This window comes from Cryptomeria japonica, chromosome 9, assembly GCF_030272615.1.
Source record: "Cryptomeria japonica chromosome 9, Sugi_1.0, whole genome shotgun sequence".
NCBI lineage: Eukaryota > Viridiplantae > Streptophyta > Pinopsida > Cupressales > Cupressaceae > Cryptomeria > Cryptomeria japonica.
In genome coordinates, this window is record NC_081413.1 from 621,808,121 (window position 1) to 621,828,634 (window position 20,514).

The following is a 20,514-nucleotide window of genomic DNA, read 5'->3' on the forward strand; positions in this document are numbered from 1 at the left end:
AATGTTAAATAATTTCATGTGTATGTTCATATAATTTGTTTTTCAATGTAATATTTAAGTTTCAATGTCTATAGGTCACAGTTAATTTGATTCATTTTGTTTAAAATGTTTAAAGCATATTTGTACAATGTTTCATCTTGTTTGTGGCATACATTGTATATGAATTTGTTTTTAATTCAATTTAATGTATACATGCAGATTCACACACACACACACACACACACACACACACACACATATTTCACATCACATAGATATGGCTTCTAGTGGTTCACAACATTTTTCTTCTAATAAAAGTGTGCATCTTGATTCTCAACAGATCTCACATAGGTTTGAGACTCCTAAGAGTACTCCTGAGAATTTAGAGACTAGTCGCACCCAGACTATTTTGAGAATGCAATCCACTCTAGTGCAATTACAAAGAACTTTAAATAACAATGTTGTGCTGGCAAATAGGGATAAATTAGAATGTATTAGAGATGAGCTGATGCATATGATTGAGCTTGCTCAATCATACAACCCATATGATGATCCTCACATTGAGCATTTTTATAGGACTTTATCTCACACTGTCTATAGCATAGTTAAATGGAAAACAATAGATAGAGATGTTTTTGCAGTGAATGTGAAATCCATGTTCCCATTTTACATGGAAATGGTTGTGGTAAGAGAATATTGGATCACTAGATGTGAGTATCCTATTGTCACACCATTCATATATCCTAGATGGTTGGTGGCACATCATAGGTGGCCATAGAAGGATGAGCTTCCACAGTATTTCTGCAAACAATTGTATGCAAAATTTCATCTAGGATATGATGTTGACTACAAAGACTTTCCACGACATGCTAGGAAGGCTAGGGAAATATTTGCAGATAGATTTAGACACCGTGTTACACAACCCCCTAGTAAGAGGGTAATGGTAGGTCAAAACCTTTAGGTTTTTTCGAAAGGTTTGGATTTGGTCACAGGTGGTGCTGGTGATATGGCAGTTGAGGAGGCATACATTGGCATGTATTCTAGCATTGCCAACATTGCTACTCAGGTTTATGAGATGACTTCTGATCGCATGGGGAGATATATGGTGCATTCTCATACAACCGCTATTGTTATGAGATGGATCCATTTTATGACCCATATATTCGTTATGAGCTATCATCGCCTGTAGAAATTGCACAATTACCAGAGGATCGTTTGTGCCAGATGAGCTCGTATTTAGTGAGTGATCTTGTGGATGCTTATCAGGCTTTCTCTAAATTACATGGGATCACTCCCTAGTAGCTTCTTGAGTTCATTGGATGAGCACTTTAGAGATCCTTGATAAGTACCAATCATGTTGGAGGAGATTCAAAGCCTGTTAGTTCTAGGTAGGAGGATATTTTGATACCTCATATAGCTCCTGAGACTATAGTGCATCCTACACCACAAACTCTAGGAGTTCGGTGATGAGGTTTTTCATTTCTTCTTATGGATGACTTTATTGATCTAGATGTTGTCTCATTATACTTTTTTGAGATATTTGGCATCGGGCATGCATTCATGGAGAGGAATAAGGTAAGAACCAAATTTTGATTTTAACTTAGTTGTATATATAAAGTTTCTATGTATTCACTACCAATGACATATTTTTTTAATTTTAAATATATATTACAAGAGATTATGATGGCCATGAGATATGGAGATTCGCAGACACCTGATGATCCTAATCATCAAGATACAGAGGTAAATTTATATTTAAATTTAAATTTAAATTGATGTGTCTTATTTTTTTCCTATTCATCAGGATCCACTATATAATTTTTCAACATGGAGATTGTGTACACAATGTAGGCCCCTAGAGCAGGCGATGGATTAGATCAGGGATCAAGATAGGGTGCAACATAGCTCATTATTGTTATATACATGCTTATTTCTTTTATTCTGGATATATCTAACATTTCTATTATGTATATCTGACATTTCTATTATACATGTGGACATTTCTATTATACATGTTGTGAACATTATATTTCTATTATGCACTCAATCTCTATTATACATGTTGTGGACATTTATAAATTATACATGAACTATGGACATTGCATTTGTAGCCTTATTTTACACATTATACCTAGACATTTCATACATGTTACATGTTTATCTAGACATTTCATGGGTTACATGTCTATAGACATTTCATGTGTTGTACATGTTTATTTTAAGTGTTACAATGTACTCTCACTCTCAGTTACATTCTCTCACTCTCCTAATTCATAAACACCTTTCTTTAATATTTATAATTTATTATTTAGTACATAATTTAGTCGAAAAAGGATGTCTTAAAGGGATATCATAAGGGGATCATAATACATACTAAATTAGTATTCAATTTCTTCGAACTCATCATTATTGAATTTGTCTACTTAGTTGTGTTACATGTTTATTTTATGTGTTACAATGTTCAAATTTCATGTGTTACATTTCAGTTAGATTGATATGCAAATAATTTCTACATTTCTACATGTTTGATGTGCATATTAACTAAGAAGAGTTTTGTAAAATTTTAAATGACCTCTAGAGCTACTTTATGAGGTTGTACACTACTAGATAGGTCTTAAAATTCTCAATGAACAAGTTTGTGTATATTATCTAGAATAAATAATTAAGATTTGATATTAATCTGGAGTTTAACATTATTTAAGACTACATCCTAGGACTATACCTCACTTTTCTTATGAGGATGTCCTGAGGGGATGCCTTAAGAGGATGTCTTAAGGGGATGTCAATGAAAAATAAAAATATATTTTTTAAATCAAGTAATATAAATAATCATTAATAAATAAGAATAATGCAATTATGACTAGTTCCTTGTTCTTAATCAAAAAAAATCTTGAGTTTAAAACTACAAAACATATGTACATAATGTTAAAGTATTGTAATTTCCAATTTAATGAACATGTTATATGCAGGATGGTGTATTTTAATTTTCATATTATGGCTATGACACTAATATTGCTATCTTTCTTTTACTGCAGGTTAGGAGGATGAACATGTATCAATTTCAATGTCATCTCCTTTGGTTTGAATGATGTATAAGTAGTAGGGTGGCCATGATCAAGTGGCACCTTGATCGGACATGTCTGACCAAGATGTCACTTGGTCGTGACCCTTACTTATCATTAACCAATCCATAACTAATCGATGCTTCAAACATTAATGTATCGGTATAATGATAATAGTTCTTATACATGATAATGAATTGTTTAATGCTTATGAACATACCCAATGATGAATCGGTATCTCTGTTAATGATAACAACGCTTATAAACACATCCGATCATGAATCGGTATTTGTTAATTGCTTTAGATAAAACATACCCGATAATGAATCGGTATCAAAGCATATAATATAAAGTAAACAGTAACAATTATGGTTAGCATTATATGCTATCAGGTTAGTAGCCTAATAGCCCTTTAGATTGACGCTTAACATAGTTAAGTAGATCATCAATCTAATCCATCATTATCCAATATCAATAGCATAATTATGATCAATGTTATAGTCTAATAAACATAAAGCATGAATAAGTAAACTAATAACAAAGTTGAGAGTTAGGAGAGTCTTATCTTGCAGAAGCTACTAATGCATTAACACTCCCTCTTATCTTTTGGAAGATAGATAAAGTAACCTGCATCACATTTCTTTTCACAATGTCAGTCTCCAAGAATATATATCATCTATACATATGATATGAAGTATCATCAGGACATAGGATACAAATATAAGATTTTACTCTAAGTATGCATCACCCAATCATGTGATATAAAGAATTCATCATTTTATTATAACAAAATATCACCTAGACATGTGATATTAGTATTGCCTAAACACGCAACACTGAGGATAAACATATGAGGATGGTTAAATTCTCATCTTATCCATATTGTGATATGTGCACAACATTTAATCAAAAGTTTATCACAACACCATCATGGCACGTCCATGACATACCAGAGATCCAACGTGATAACTAGTTTGAGAATCATAAGATCATCACCTTATGATGTTTGCATACAAGTGTTCATAATCTGAGAAATCGTCACCTCTTAGATATGAACACAGGGGGTAAAACCCATAATGTCTCAACATGACAAAAGAAGTTTACATTTTCAACATCTTATTTACAAAGCAAATTACCTTTCTATCATACCTAAACCTTTTTTGAAGTGATCAACCTTCACTCTAGAAAGTGGTTTGGTCAGAATATCTATAGTCTGATCTCCCATACTAACATATTCTAATTTGATCACATTTTTGTCTACATGTCTCGTACATAATGGTATGGGATCTCAATATGTTTGGATCTATCATGGAATACTAGATTCACTGAAAGTTTTATGCAACTTTGATTGTCGCAATGGATGATTGTAGGTTTCATCGGATTACCAAACAATCCCACAAGCAACTTTCTAAGCCACACCGCTTCTCAAGCGGCCATGGAGGCTGCAATGTATTCGACCTCGGTGGAACTTCGTGCTATAGAAGACTACTTTCTGTTGATCTAGGATATCATGGCTGATCCCAAACTGAAGCAGCACCCAGAGGTGCTTTTCCGATCAGTCACACTTCTAGCCCAATCCAAATCTAAGAATCCGTGTAGATTAAGATCAATTTTCTTATACTTGAGACCAAGGTTTAAGGTGCCTTGTAGATATCTCATAATGTGTTTTACTGCTACCGGGTGTATCTCCTTTTGCTTACACATAAACTAACTCAAGGTATTTACTGCATAGCATATATCTAGTCTTGTATTTACCAGATACATAAGAGACCCAATCATTTGCCTGTATAGAGTGGGGTCAGTAGAAGGTGATTCTGCTACTGCTTCTTTGAGTTTATGAAGATTGGTCTCCATTGGAGAGGTAATAGGTCTATAGTTGAGCATTCCAAATCTCTTCAGAATGTCTAATGTATACTTGCCTTGGTTTAGAATAATGTAATTAGGATTCTACCATACTTCCAACCATAAGAAATAATGAAGGAATCTCAAGTCCTTCATATCAAATTCTTTGGATAGCTCTTTCTTGCATTGATCTATAAGGTGATCTTCTCTAGAGATTAATAAGTCATCAACATATAAAATTATTATTAGCATATCACCTTTATTTTGTTTGTAGTAGAGATTAGGATCTGCATCATTTTTAGAGAAGCCTAGTTTTGATAGATATGTGTCAATTCTTTCATACCAGACCCTAGGAGCCTGTTTGAGCCCATATAGAGCTTTCTTGAGTCTACACACATGAGATTCTGCATGATGGATCTCAAACCCCTCAGGTTGCTCTAGGTATACTTCTTCAAATTTCTCTCCATTAAGAAAAGTTGTCTTTACATCCATTTGTTGTGCCTTCCATCCCTTAGCTGCTGCAATGGCTAGTATAGCCTTGACTGAGCTATATCTGGCTACAGGAGAAAATGTTTCTTCATAGTTTATTCCTTCCTTTTGAGAGAATCCTCTGGCTACAAATCTTGCCTTATATTTTTCAATGCTGCCATCTACTACATGTTTGATCTTAAAAAACCATTTAGAAGAAACAACATACTTCTTAGTTGGCCTAGGAAGAATTTCCCATACATCATTTTTCATTATGGATTGATACTCTTTAGACATCGCATCCTTCCATACTTGATGTTTAAGGGCACCTGTCACATTGTCAGGTTCATTTTTAGATAGATCATTCATAAGAGCAACATAGCTAGTAAATTTATTAGGTCTTTTGCTTTCTCTGAAGGTTCCAAAAGGAGCAACAAACCTTTGAGCTTCTTCTACTGTTTTGGTGGCCCATAGTGGTCTTTTCTTGAGATTTCTAGGTGAGTTTTCATTTTCATTTTCAGTTTCATCTAGATTCTCCCTCTGAAACTTAGGAGCAAGATTTTCATCTAAGTTAGGGGTGGGTACATAGATTTCAGGTTCTATGAAGTTCTAAGCTCTTTTAAAAGCTAGATCCTCTTCAAATATTACATCCCTACTTAGTTTAATATTTCTTTGACTAGGTATATAGATTCTGTAGGCTTTAGAGGTTTCATTATATCCTACAAGTAATCCTCTTTTTCCAGAAGGCTCTAGTTTTAGTCTCTTTTCTTTAGGTATATGGATATAGACAGGGCATCCAAATATCCTAAGGTGACTGATATCAGGCTTAATCTTAGTGAATACTTCTTCAAGAGTTTTATCCTCAAGATGGGAGTGAGGGCACCTATTCTGTATATATACAGCAGTGCTGGATGCTTTAGCCCAGAGATTTGTGTTAAGGTTTTGATCTAGGATCATGGCCTTGGCAACTTCAACTATGGTCCTATTTTTCCTTTCTGCTACCCCATTTTATTGAGGGTTATAAGGTATAGTAAGCTCCCTCTTAATCCCATTATCTCTACAAAATTCTTTAAATGAATCTGATGTGTATTCTCCCCCATTATCAGTTCTTAGGGTTTTAACTTTATTTCCTGAGTGATTTTCAGTTAGTGATTTTAATTATTTAAATCTAGAGAGGATCTCTTTTGATTCTTTACTTTTCAAAAAGTAGAGCCAAGTCTTCCTAGAGTAGTCATCAACAAATATTACATAATACAAGAATCCCCCTAGAGAGGATACAGACATAGGTCCGCATACATCAGAATGAACTAATTCTAGAATTTTGCTAGTTTTCCTAGTACTATTTTGGAATGCACCTTTGGTATTCTTACCTAGGGCACATCCTTTGCATGCCCCTGAATGATCTTGCTTTAACTTGGGTAGACCTATGACAAGGTTTCCCATCGAAGATAAAGCCCTAAAATTTAGATGACCTAATCTTCTATGCCAAACTTCATTTGCATTAGTGGCTTCATGAATTAGGGCTAGATTAGGTTCCATGCATAGTTCATACAAACAGCCCCGTCTCTGTCCAATGGTCTTTGCCTTCTTGATGGAGGAGTTCTTTGACCAAGCCAATACTTTGTTGTCCATGAATGTCACTCTATATCCGTTATCTTCTAGTACTGATATAGAGACTAGATTTCTTTTGATGCCAGGGACATATAGTACTCCTTCAAGCCGCAGGGTTATGTCTGTCTTCAATTTGATGGTGCAGGTTCCTACTCCTTTGACTGGATGTGTGGATTCATCTCTGATGGTTACGTCCTCATCACTCTCCTCTATCATGGAATCAAGTACTTCTCTAAACCCAGTGATGTGCCTCGATGAACCACTATCAATCACCTGATTTTGTTAGAAGTTTGACTTGTGAGTGCTGAGTAGAATACGTATTTCCTAGAGTCATCTTCCCCTTTAGTCTTTCTTGCTTTAACAAATGTAGCATGTTTCTTTGTTCTTTCTGGGAATTTTGCAATGAAGTGTCTGAACTGATCACATCTGTAACATTGAATGTGAGATAAGTCCTTCTTTGAAGTATTCTTGCCTTGATGACCTTTTCTCTTTCTAAACTACCTTTTCTTGTTATTCTTGGTGGAGTTGGTGTTTAGAACTTGTAGGTCTTCATCTATATTCTTGTGTTTCATTCCCATCTTGTTCAATCTTGATTCTTCTTGGAGACAGTCATCCCTTAATCTTTCAAACTTGGGATATTTGGACCTTGCATTGATGCCTTGGATGAATGTGCTCCATCCACTAGGCAACCCATCTAAAGCAATGAGTGTTAACTCTTTGCTTTGGATCTCATAGTCCAGAGTTGCAAGTTCATCTTTTAGAACTGGTATCCGCATAAAGTAGGCCTTGATTGTCTCCCCTTTGTTCATGGTGATGTGATTTATTTTTCATTTTAATGCTAGAGTTCGACTTGCATTCGATATCTCAAAAGTGCTTTCAAGAGATTTGAACATTTTATAGGTTGTCTGATGTTTTCTTATTATGGGCATTATGTTGTTTGTCACCCCATCAACTATTATTTTTATTGATTTTTCATTTCCCTCAATCCATGCTGATTTGTCAGGTTTATTTTCGGGTTGATCATTTTTGGTTTGAACAAACGAATCCACTTTGTTCTCCTTTAAGATCATTTGAATTCTGAATTTCTAGGCTGAAAATCATCGCCACCCCCGAGTCTGTCTTCAAATCTGATAGCACTGGCCATTTGAAGAAATGTGATGCAGTATATAAACTTGTTCTTAAATTTGTTTCACAAAATTAAATAGCCTCAAGTTCGGTCAACTTGGATCTAATACCATGTAAAAGTATTGTAATTTCCAATTTAATGAACAGGTTATATGTAGGATGGTGTATTTTAATTTTCATATTATGGCTATGACACTAATATTGCTATCTTTCTTTTACTGGAGGTTAGGAGGATGAACATGTATCAATTTCAATGTCATCTCCTTTGGTTTGAATGATGTATAAGTAGTAGGGTGGCCACGATCAAGTGGCACCTTGATCAGACATGTCTTTTAGAGATGTCCAACCAAGATGTCACTTGGTCATGACCCTTACTTATCATTAACCCATCCATAACTAGTCGGTGCTTCAAACATTAATGTATCGGTATAATGATAACAGTGCTTATACCCGATAATGAATCATTTAATGCTTATGAACATACCCGATGATGAATCGGTATCTCTGTTAATGATAACAGTGCTTATAAACACATACGATCATGAATCGGTATTTGTTAATTATTTCAGATAAAACATACCCGATAATGAATCGGTATCAAAGCATATAATATAAAGTAAATAGTAACAATTATGATTAGCATTATATGTTATCGGGTTAATACTTAGATAGCATATTAATGCCGATTCATATATGAATCGACATTAATATGCTATTGGGTTAGTAGCCCAATAGCCCTTTAGATTGATGCTTAACATAGTTAAGTAGATTGTCAATCTAATCCATCATTATCCAATATCAAAAGCATAATTATGATCAATGTTATAGTCTGATAAACATAAAGCATGAATAAGTAAACTAATAATAGAGTAGAGAGTTAGGAGAGTCTTATCTTGTAGAAGCTACTAATGCATTAACACATAATTTCTTAATCAAGCAATATAAATAATTACTAATAATCTAATTCAAGTAATATAAATAATCACTAATAATCTAATGTAAGAACGAAAGGAATTTAAATGTGTGTGAACTCATGAAAAGTCAAATAACAATGTATATATAATTTAGCATGTGTACTTAACATAAGGGGATTTAAAGTTAGGACCTATTATAGGATGTCTTAACGCGATGGCCAAAGAGGATGTCTTAAGGGGATGTATAACATAAAACAATACATATTAAATCTTTTCAACCAAGAATGCATAACAATATATGAAAACCATTGTTCACCATGTCAAAAAAACAAACTAGATATGATCCAATATTAAAAAAATATCTTTAAGTTTTAATATGGTACAAATATATATATATATATATATATATATATATATATATATATATATATATATATATATATATATATATATATATATATATATATATATATATATATCCAATCCTCATTCAAATTAAACATGAGTTAAAATTCTATTTCAAATATAAAAGTATGAGCTACAAAAAAAAGTTAGATAGCCTAAGTTATCTCCTGATACATATAGTCTAGATCCTCTCTATCTTTTATTATCTCCAAAAAAAATTCATGTTCTTCAAAAGCTAACCTACACTTTTGGTTGTCACGTCCTTTTTTTGGAAATGTCTCAAATTGCACCTTTGTCACTATAATCAAGTGACTGTAATGTAGAACTATTTTTCCAGGCATGTATTCAATAAATTGAACACCATTTTTGTCTATCTTAGTTTGCTGATAATCGGTGCCTTCTATAACAACTGAACTAGTTGGATATGATTGTCCATCACAGTTTATAGTTACTTCTAGCAATTTGAATTTTTCTTTTGTGCATCTTAGTAGATAGTAATCTACACCTTCCACATTGTCAGGATCCACAACAACAACAAAAATATCACCTATTTATGTACATCCAGATGACACCATATAAATTTAAAACAAAAGTAAGATGTAGATAAAATTTGAACATCACCATGATCTAAATTAAAACTAAATAAAAGAACATGTATACACACACACCTATAACGACTAAATTAGAAACACGTTCATAATCAGCTGAATATATAGGATCATGAATGTCTATGTCATTTTCATCATCTTCATAAGGAGGAATTCTGATCTTAACTCTTTCATATCCCATTGTGAGACACATCCATTTGCAATATTCTCGCATTGACTCATTGGATTGTCCTCAACACAGTCAACACAAAAGCATGATTTATCTCTTACTTGAATCAATGGAGGCTTGTGGTGTTTTGTTGTCATGTAGACTTCTAATACCAACAATTGTTCGACAATTGTAAGGATTAGATTGATCAATACCTATTACGAAGATGAAAATAAATTTGCACATTTTTAAATCAAAAACTTTAGGATAAAAGTGAAATGCAGCTGATGAATTTTTTTAAGAATTCTTGAGAACAAAAATATTTTACCTTTCACTTCCCCAAAATAACGTTTGTTGTATGGCCTATCCTGACTAGTAAAATGACTTTGACACCATTCAACAATTTTGTTTGAATTCTCTATGCTATTGCCTACATAAAAGAATTTAGAGATGTTGTTATGTGTACTTATTTTTATATGAAATTATATTAAGAAATAGATATAAACAAATTGAAAACAAAATTAATAGTACCTACAAGTTCATGTTGGTGAAGTGCATGCTTCACACATGCTTCTACTCCATCGTTCTCTTCTTTTCCATGTCCACTTTCAAATAAGTTCCACAAAAGCTTAACATTATGTCTAGCATGTTGCATGGATATCTAATTAAAGGCTTTTACAGATTTACATTGTCTTGCTCTATAAAGTTGCATGTCATTTACATACATTACAATTGAACATTTAAAGTAAAATTTATCAAATTGAAATAAAATACAAATTAACATATAAATAAAAATGAATTGAAACTTATGTAGTCACCTACACAAACTTCCGACCAAATCCAGTGTTGTGAAACATTTATCCCTTGATTTGCAAGATCTTCAAAAAACATTGCAAAACAATGATCTACATAGCTCCTATCATGAACCTTATCATCGCTGATATAGAAATGAACCTCCTTGATGATAATGCATTCATTTGGATCAGTACAATTTTCTATCCCATCCACATCAAATTGTGTGTGTCTATAGGTCACTTGCACAAATATTGCAACTTGATCAGAATGATAATATTGAGCTTGAATCTATGATTGAGAGGCTAATTTATAGTTCTCAGAGAAATCTACGATTGAAAGAATACAGTGGAAAACAATTTTTGGAATCACGAAATTGTTTAGCTTTCCATCGTGCACCATGACAATGTCGGATATGTGGATAAATTATAGTATGAAATCTATTCATAAAATCAAGGTAGGGCAATTTACTCTCCTTCAATGCAATTTTTTTTATTCATCTCCTCTCTTAGTTTGATATGTCTCATACTGAAATCTCTTCCACAAAACTGGCATTGAAACATCAATATTCTCAATTTGTAATATAAATTTTTGAAAATCTCCACAATCAATGCATGTACTTTTTATATACTATACATTGAAGTCATCTAAATCTTCTGATTTATCACATAAAATTGATTTAAGAAATTTTCTCATACTTCCAGGGATGACCATATCTGGATTAAGTGATCCCATAGATTTTTTATATGACTCTAAGTATAGATGAAGCTCAACATGATTTTGATAGCAACAAGTTTCACATACCTTATTTATGTGTACAAAGAAAAGGCACAACCTCTCAAACATTCTCTAACATATTTTCACATCTGAAAATTCTTCATTCAATGCTTCAAATAGTTCACTTTGTATTCTATCTACAAAATGTTTAGGATGTGAAATCTTCATACCGATCTCTTCATCTTTTATCTGTATAGTGTCCCTTCTATTGGAAAAAACACGGGAGTGACTGGTCCAATATTCAATGACTAGTCTTCTTGCATCTTCAAAAATTTTGTCTTTTCAAGGAAGTCTACAAATATTTACCCAATTCATTTCAATGTTTTCATATAACATATTTCTCCTCCTAATATATCTTTGAATAGTTTTTCTAGATATATGCAGTAATTCAGAAATTGTTGTAACTTGTATTTTATGTGACAACCTCTTACTAGAAATCATAGTCATCAACGCTCTACATGCAACACTTGAATCAACTACTCAACTTGTGGTATTAATAAGGTTCAATGAATCTTGCAAATTTTCAACTATTATTTCTTTTACATGACCTCCCGAGTTTTTCCTATTATCAACACCTAACAAATCCAAAAATGAGTCATTTCTCTTTTCCTACATAACTTTACAAATAATTGTGCTCTCTCGACCATAGATTTTTTTTCAAAATATTCCTCCCACATGTTTTTGCAATGCAATTTAATTATGCTCTCAAGTACCATGTGTTCAGATGAAATTTGATGGAAAAGAGAATCCTCATTTATCTCCATCAAATTTCTCATGACAGAAGAAAAGTTTGTACCTTAACTAGTACCAATTTCTTCCCCTACTTCAGTTGCATCATCTTCAACATCAACAACTTGCTCTTGATTATGTTTTGTATGACCTTTCATTGAATCATCCCTTATATGATCATATATTTTTGCTCTATTTCTTTTATTCCTCATTACACAAAGTATTGAAATTTGCTTTCCTAAAATCGCAACTGAATACTCCTTAAGAAAAAATTAACTCCTTTGGAAATAATGACCTCCTCGAGAAAAAATCACCTCCTTTGAAAAAATCACCTCCTTCCTTGAAAAAAATCAACTTCCTAAAAAAAATTGAAAATGAAATGAATTGTTTTTTATTTTGAAAAAATGACCTCATGAATATATGAGGGAAAGGGTAGGGAAGCGAGTGATTGCTTCCCAATGTGACTGCTCATAGAGGGTCCTACCACTTGGGGGACTCGGCCAAGTAAGACTCGACTGAGTCCTACTCGGTCGAGGCTTCTTATGTGGCATCCCACATTGTAGCCTACTCAGCAAAACCCCCCAATTTGCAAAACTTCAAGCTCTGCTAAGAGTTAGAAAATCAATTTTAAAAAAATAAAAAAAATGAAAAATACCCTTTTCAAGAGCTTAGAATGAGGAATGTTGACATATAATTTTTTATAGAATTTTAATTAGACTAATTATATTAAAATTATGAAATAATATAGGTAGGTATATTAACATTCAAGAAGACTCTGATTCGGAAAAACAAACAAAATAGTAAATCATATCAGAAAATTTTAAAAATTATATATAACACTAGAGGAGAGATTCTTCAAGAATATATACTTTTGGGGGGAATTTCTATGATTTTGATAGAGGAAGTTTGGTGGGAGACAAAAAATTATCAATTTCGAGAAACTTTGACTTTGAATTGTTATAACGGTGAAAATATACATCGAAATCAGATTTTATTTTTTTCTGCACTAGCTATGGATGTCATCTAAAACATATTTCAAAATCAGAGGAAAACAACATTATTTATATATAGTTTTGTTGTGGGAGGTGAAACCTCTGATTTGTAGTATTTTTCAATAATTAAAAAATTGACTTTAATAATTAAAAAAACATATCAATTCTTGTTCCAATTTTTTTTTAAAGTAATTGGCATAAAATTCATCCAGTTTTACACATTTCATCAATTTACATAATCTTCGAATAGCAAATAGAAATATCACTTTTGTGCCATTCAAGTTGAACTTTTTTGTTGTTGTTAGCCTTTTCCTTTATAAAATTGAAACACAAGTTTCTACTTTTACCCAGCTATGTTGTTCGTTATAACTTGGAAAATATTATCAATACCAACCTCTTGGATCACTCCATCTAATAAGTTGAACAAATTTAAATACCATTTTTGAATCTATGTGAGACATCTACAGACTTGTAGAATGCCAATCCACCATTGAAGAAACAAAATATTTAAGGAGGTCCTATTCGGTCATTTGTCCATCCTTCTGATAAAATGCTGCAACCTTTTGTCTACCAATATTTTTTGTTCTTCAAACACAAGCCATATACATTTTTTACAGTTTCCTCTAGCAAAGGTCCACTCAAATCTATAGTTGTTGGGGTTTCAAACCCCTTGCTTGAAACTATCAATACATTCACCAAACCTTTCCATTATGGGTTGTTTTCCACATTTAAAGGTAAATTATAATAGTACTAAAAGTTTGTTATTTCCAATCTTGCTTCATGATGTTTTTTCTTTATTCCATCTGGTACCTTCAAGTGAAGATTGTGCTCCTCAAACATTGTGTGGAATAGAGTAATTTAGTATTAATGGAGGAATATATCTAACACTAGTAGTAGAAAAGGATCCCTCATGATTCGCACCAAAAGAAGAAGAATGTGGTTGGTGGTTGCTTGGACTTGGGCCATCAAGGTAATCTAATGGTATAGAAGTGGATACATTTGGATTTATCACAGATTCTTTTTCTTCCTTAGTCTTTTGTATTTCTTCTTTTTTGAACTCATAATTAGCAATAAGGGCTTGAATCTATCTAACCATTTCTAAACTAGATTTATGGCATATGTCTAGAATTTGTCTAGCTATTTTGGCAATATGGTATTTTTACCTATTGATTCTCCCCGCATCTATTTATTGCATTCAGTATAAGTGACCTAACCCTTCTTGTTTCTTGATATCCCATACTTCCATTTAGAGTCTTTTATATATGGCCTTGAAGTAGACATTTCTATTTGGACATGTAAATATAAAATAAAATTTATAAGCTTTGGTAAAAAAGTCGGAAAAAATCAATAATGTATCATTTTAAAAAGTGGATTCAAATATAAGCTAAAAATATTAGAAAATAGGTAAACAATAGAAATAGAATTTTTTTGCTAGCATTTCCCATATTTTTCAAGATTTTTCAGATTTTTAATTGAAACAAAAAAAAAATGAGGAGAAGAATCACTTGCTTGGCTCTAGTTTGATCCCATACACTCATCTTTTCCTCTTCCTTACAATCCTGTCTGAATGTGCATACTTTCTTTTTTTAAACCAAGAGGCAAGAAATGATCAAATAATTTTAAGAAGAACATATTTTAAAGCCTTCTTGGTGTTTGACTAGGCACTCGAGATTTTGGGGTTGGGACTGATGAGTCCCTATTCAAAACTCCTACGTTGCCATGCCCAAGACTCAATGAGTTCATTCTTGGACTTGTGAGGAATTATCTCATGCGTCCATGGCACTCGTACTCGGTGAGCTCTAAGACTCGTGAGTTTGATTATTTTTGGCATCTTTTTGTTGAGTCATAAAACTATGGTTTGAAATAATATACATGCCAAGAATTGGTGTGGGGTAGTTGAAGAGAATGTTTGGTTGTTGGAGATAGAGGACAAATTTATACAAGTGGAATTTTTAAATAATAATTATAGAAGGTAGTGGAGAAATAGAAAAAGGATTTAAAATTTTTGTATGTAATAATATTCTTCTTTTGGATGTCCAATCAGTATTTGAATATTTTTTAATTTATTTTGAGTTTTTGGCTAGGATTTGGATTAAATTTCTCTTTCTCATTCTAACTAGTTAATGTTATATATCTTTAGAGGCTAATAAACCAATGAAGAGGGATCTCCAAGGTTAAAAAATAAGGAGATTTAGATTAAAAGGCAATGGTCTAGGGGTCTCTAAGGGAAATCTCATCTAGAAGTTGAATTAGTGCTTAATGATTTTAGTTTGAAGCATTTTATCAAGTAGTTTTATTTTTTAATTGTACTGGTCATTTATATATAAATAAATTTATTTCAAATAAATGAATATTTGAATAAGTTCATATGTTTGTTGTGGTGAAATTTCAAGAAAATAATAAGAAACAACACTTTACTCAAATATAAATATGAGAATACTTAACATCATAGCTGCACAAAAATGATAATTAAATGGTAGTATTTATTAACAAATTGCAACAAAATAAATATCCTTCTTAATGTTCCAAGGGCTACACCATCAAAAAGGTTTAAAAGAGCTTTTTATCTCTAAAAGAAGCTTTCACATGAAATTTATCATCTACTGTTGTCAAATAGAAAACACATGAACACTTAAAAATAAACATTAAAAATAAGAAAATTTTGCTAGTTATTATTCTTTCTATTCCTCAACAACACTTAAATTTCTCTTTTTGGATATCAATAGTATTAATAAATGTAGGTTTAATTTTGTTAGATTGGTTGTTAGAGATGATTTTTTTTAAGGAAAAAGGCATATAGCCTAAACATATGTATTAATATAATATAGAAAGAGTACATATAAAATAATATACCCAAAAAGAAATGAAACCAAGAGTCGAATAGCATCAAAAAACCAAAACAATCTACAAATTGAAGCCCCAACAAAGCTAACAAAATACGAGCAAATTAACCAATTGCTACAAAAAAATAGACCTAAAAACTATACTTAGAACCAACCACAACTAGGAACAAAACTTGATGAAAAGGGGCATTACTAAAGAAAAGACTTAGCAGAATTATCATCCACTTCCTCCTTATCTAGACCTTAAAGAGAAGATTCCTTCTCCATGAATCGTACCTCACAAAGAAATTTTTATGCTCAACAACTAATAAAGCTTTTGATTCCCTCTTCCTAGAACTCATAGCAGCATCAAGAAACCACCATTCATCCCTATTAGAAGTGGATATACTCTAAGAAAGGGGGTTGAATCAAAGTATGACATATTTAAAACAATTTGAAAACAAAAGACACACTTACATCAAAGCTCTCACAGTGATCTATTGACAAAGCATCACTTTAGTTTTATACCACCAAAACAACTTGACAAGCATCAACCTTTTAAAGAATATTTTCCATTGTTCATATGAAACTAATTGAATAATACTTTTATTGCTTTGTATTCAAAACTCATGAAGATTTTCAAATATAATATAACAAAACATTAACAAAATGATTATGGTCAAAGAATGTATCAGAGCATGACACTTAATGAATATGAAAACATGAACTCAAATCACATAGACAATAATAGATATTCACATGGTGACCACATAACACATAAATTTTCCTAAGTGAAAAACCATCATGGAGTATGAAAAAACACTCGAAACCTGCCTCTTTATTTAATCAAAGAACCAACTCTTTACAGCAGTGGAGTATCAACTCAACACCTTTTTAAAATACAAACTTCATGGGAGCACCAATTCCTCAAATTACAAAGACTCTCTAAGTTTGTAATCACTAATACAATTGCATCAACTTTGTAGTTCTAAAATCATCATCAAATACAAAACAAATATGTTTTTCAATGATGTCAATTAAAAAATGTATTGTCTATGTAGACCACAAAATTTATCACTTAACTGGAAAATAGATTGCTTTGTTATAGTAACTGGAGACAAAAAAGTCTCACAAATTTTAACAATTTTTTCTAGATGTAACAATCAAATTTTTAAGATTGCTTTTTTCTCAATTTTTTGTCCAATTGAACAATGACTTAGAGCCACAAATATATACCTAGTCTCATCACAAAGAGTTAATACAATCTGTCACCTATACTATTGAAAGAACATGTCATTGTCTATGTCAAAAGGAGAGTGCACAACATCTGCAAGGAATTCTACACATGACCCAAATTGCAACTTTGAAGATGAATATTCCATGTATGCCATAGTCAACTGAATCAAGGCATGTCAACCAACCAATCGGTTTTTACATCAAAGACAAGTAGCAAAAGAGAAGTCAACAAACTCCCCCTTTCTCCTTGATGGCAAAAAATGATCCATCTAAAAAAAGAAAGAAACTAAAGCCACCTGAAACAAGAGTGCACCACAAAAAGAAACTGAAGCTACTTGAAACAAGAGTGCACCACAAACTCATAATTCTCTCCCTTTTTGTCACAAGGACAAAGGGAAAGTTGTGTAATGGCACAAAAATTAAACTAAAACAACTCAAAATATAGCATGAAGCAACAAATAAGAACCATAGGAAGCAACGATAAGCTTCTTAGAGAGCGTAGAAGCTCCCCCTGAATTAATGATAGAAATTTAAGAAAGATAAGATTGATAGATAACTCCCAATCGCAAACGAAGCCTTTCAAAAGATTTTGTAGCCAAAGGCTTAGTGAAGATGTCAGCCACCTGTGCTTGAAAATGAACACATTGCAAAGTGACTTCATTAGGCAACACTTTTTCATGAAGAAAGAGTAATTTTATATCAATGTGCTTCATTTTAGAAATTAATGACTGGATTTTTGGACAAACTTATAGCACTAGTATTTTCACAAATAATAGGAATAGTTTTTTCAACAATAATACCCATATCCAAGAGAGTTTGAGCCATCCATAGTAACTGAGTACAACAAAATCTAGTAGCAATGTACTCTTCTTCTGTTGTAGAAAGAGAAATAGAATCTTGTTTCTTTCTTTAACATGCCACAAGACAATCACCAAGGAAAAATACAACACCACTTGTGCTTTTTCTGTCATTTAGACAACCAGCCCAATTAGCATCAGTAAAATCCATTAAGGTAAAATTGTAACTTCTAGGATACCAAAGACCAAAATCAAGAGTACCCTGAATATACTTAAATATTCTTTGAACAACTGTAAGATGAGACTGTTTAAGAGAAAATTGGAATCTAGAAACCATACAAACTACCTACATTAAATCAGGTCTTGATGTAGTTAAGTATAATAAACTACCTATCATAGACCAATATTCAATTTGATCAACATCAGGAGATTCATCTACTTTAGAGAGTTTACAACTTGCTACCATAGGATTGCTAACTGCATGACAATCTACCATCTAAAATCTTTTTAACATTTCTTTTTCATATTTTGATGGGATAGAAATATTCCATGCTCAAGTTGAGAAATTTAATGACCAAGAAAGAATGTTAGTTCACCTAACATTGACATTTTAAATTCTAATTCCATAATATTTGAAAAAAATTTAGATAGTGCATCATTATTTCTTCCAAAGATAATGTCATCTACATAAACTTCTACAACTAGAATATCAATACCTTCCACTTTGACATAAATATTATTGTCCACACCACCTTGTATGAAATGATTTGTTAACAAATGTGAATCTAGTCTTGAATACCAAGCTCTAGGATCTTGTTTAAGAGAATATAGAGTCATTTTCAACCTACGAACATGATCAGATTTGTCTTTTTCAACAAAACCTTCACGTTGTTCCATATACACTTATCAAGATACCCATTCAAAAATGTAGTTTTAACATCCATTTGGTAAACCTTAAAATTATTGAAACAAGAGTATGCGAAGAATATTCTAATAGAGTCAATTCAAGAAAAAGGTGCAACAGTTTCACCAAAGTCAATACCTTTCTATTATGCATACCCTTGCACACAAAACGTGTTTTATTTCAAAAAGCACCTTGCCACTCTCATCCAATTTGTCTCTAAAGATCCATTTTCCACCAATGACATTTTTATCATCAGGTCTTGGATTAATTCCCAAATTTTATTTTTCTCAATCTGGCTGATTTCTTCCTCAATAGCTTTCAACCAGTAGTTATCATTAAAGGCATCATTAATATTTTCTGGCTCAAAATCAGTTAACAGATAAAAGTATTCAGTAATTTGAGCTTGTTACTCCAATTTAGCTTTCCTTCTTGTTAAAATTCTTGCATCTCTATCCCCAATAATCATATTTTGAGGATGCCTCTTGGTAATAATCCTCGAGGGTGTATTTAGATGTGTTACTTCTTTAGAGATTGAATCAAACTCTTCCTGAGAGTTATCTGCTACAACATATTCAAGAGGCTTGTCAAGTCCTAATGTAGGTTCCTCCTCAACATCCTGCACATGAATATCATCTAGAAGTAACTTTTCATTAAATGTGACATTTATAGATTCAACAATATTATTCAGGCTTATATTGAAACACTTGTAGGCTTTACTATGTGTAGAGTATCATAAAAAAATACCTTTATCTAACTTATATTGAAAACTTCCTAGATTTTCATCATCCTTTTAATAAAGTTATAATGTCACCAAAATGTAATTGAGGGTGAAAAATGTGTGAATGAGAGATCAAGAGGAAAACTAGCGTTTCCCTCCAAGGAGAGATGGGAGTTTCACTATGGATTTCCCTTCAAAAACTTTTCATGTATTACATTGGAAGAGGAGGACGAGAAATCACTAGATTCAACTTCCAAAGAAGAAGATAGAATTTTGAATGAAATGGGAATGATAAGTTGATCTCCTCTTCTTATTTGAAATGGAAAGGAATTGATTGAATTATGTATGGAAACTAAGTGCCAAAGCTACAAAGAACTGATTATAACTTGGGATTGAAGCGTCAAATGAAGCTATGCACCTGGATATGGAAGTAATATGTTGAGACAAATCTACCCTGCAAATTTGAGAAAAAGTTACCCAAACCATGGCGGGAGTGTACATGGTCCGCTGAAAAATCCACAACACAAAAAGGATTTTTTATGTCTCCAAATGGAGTCCAAATCTAAAAGTACAACTACGCACCTG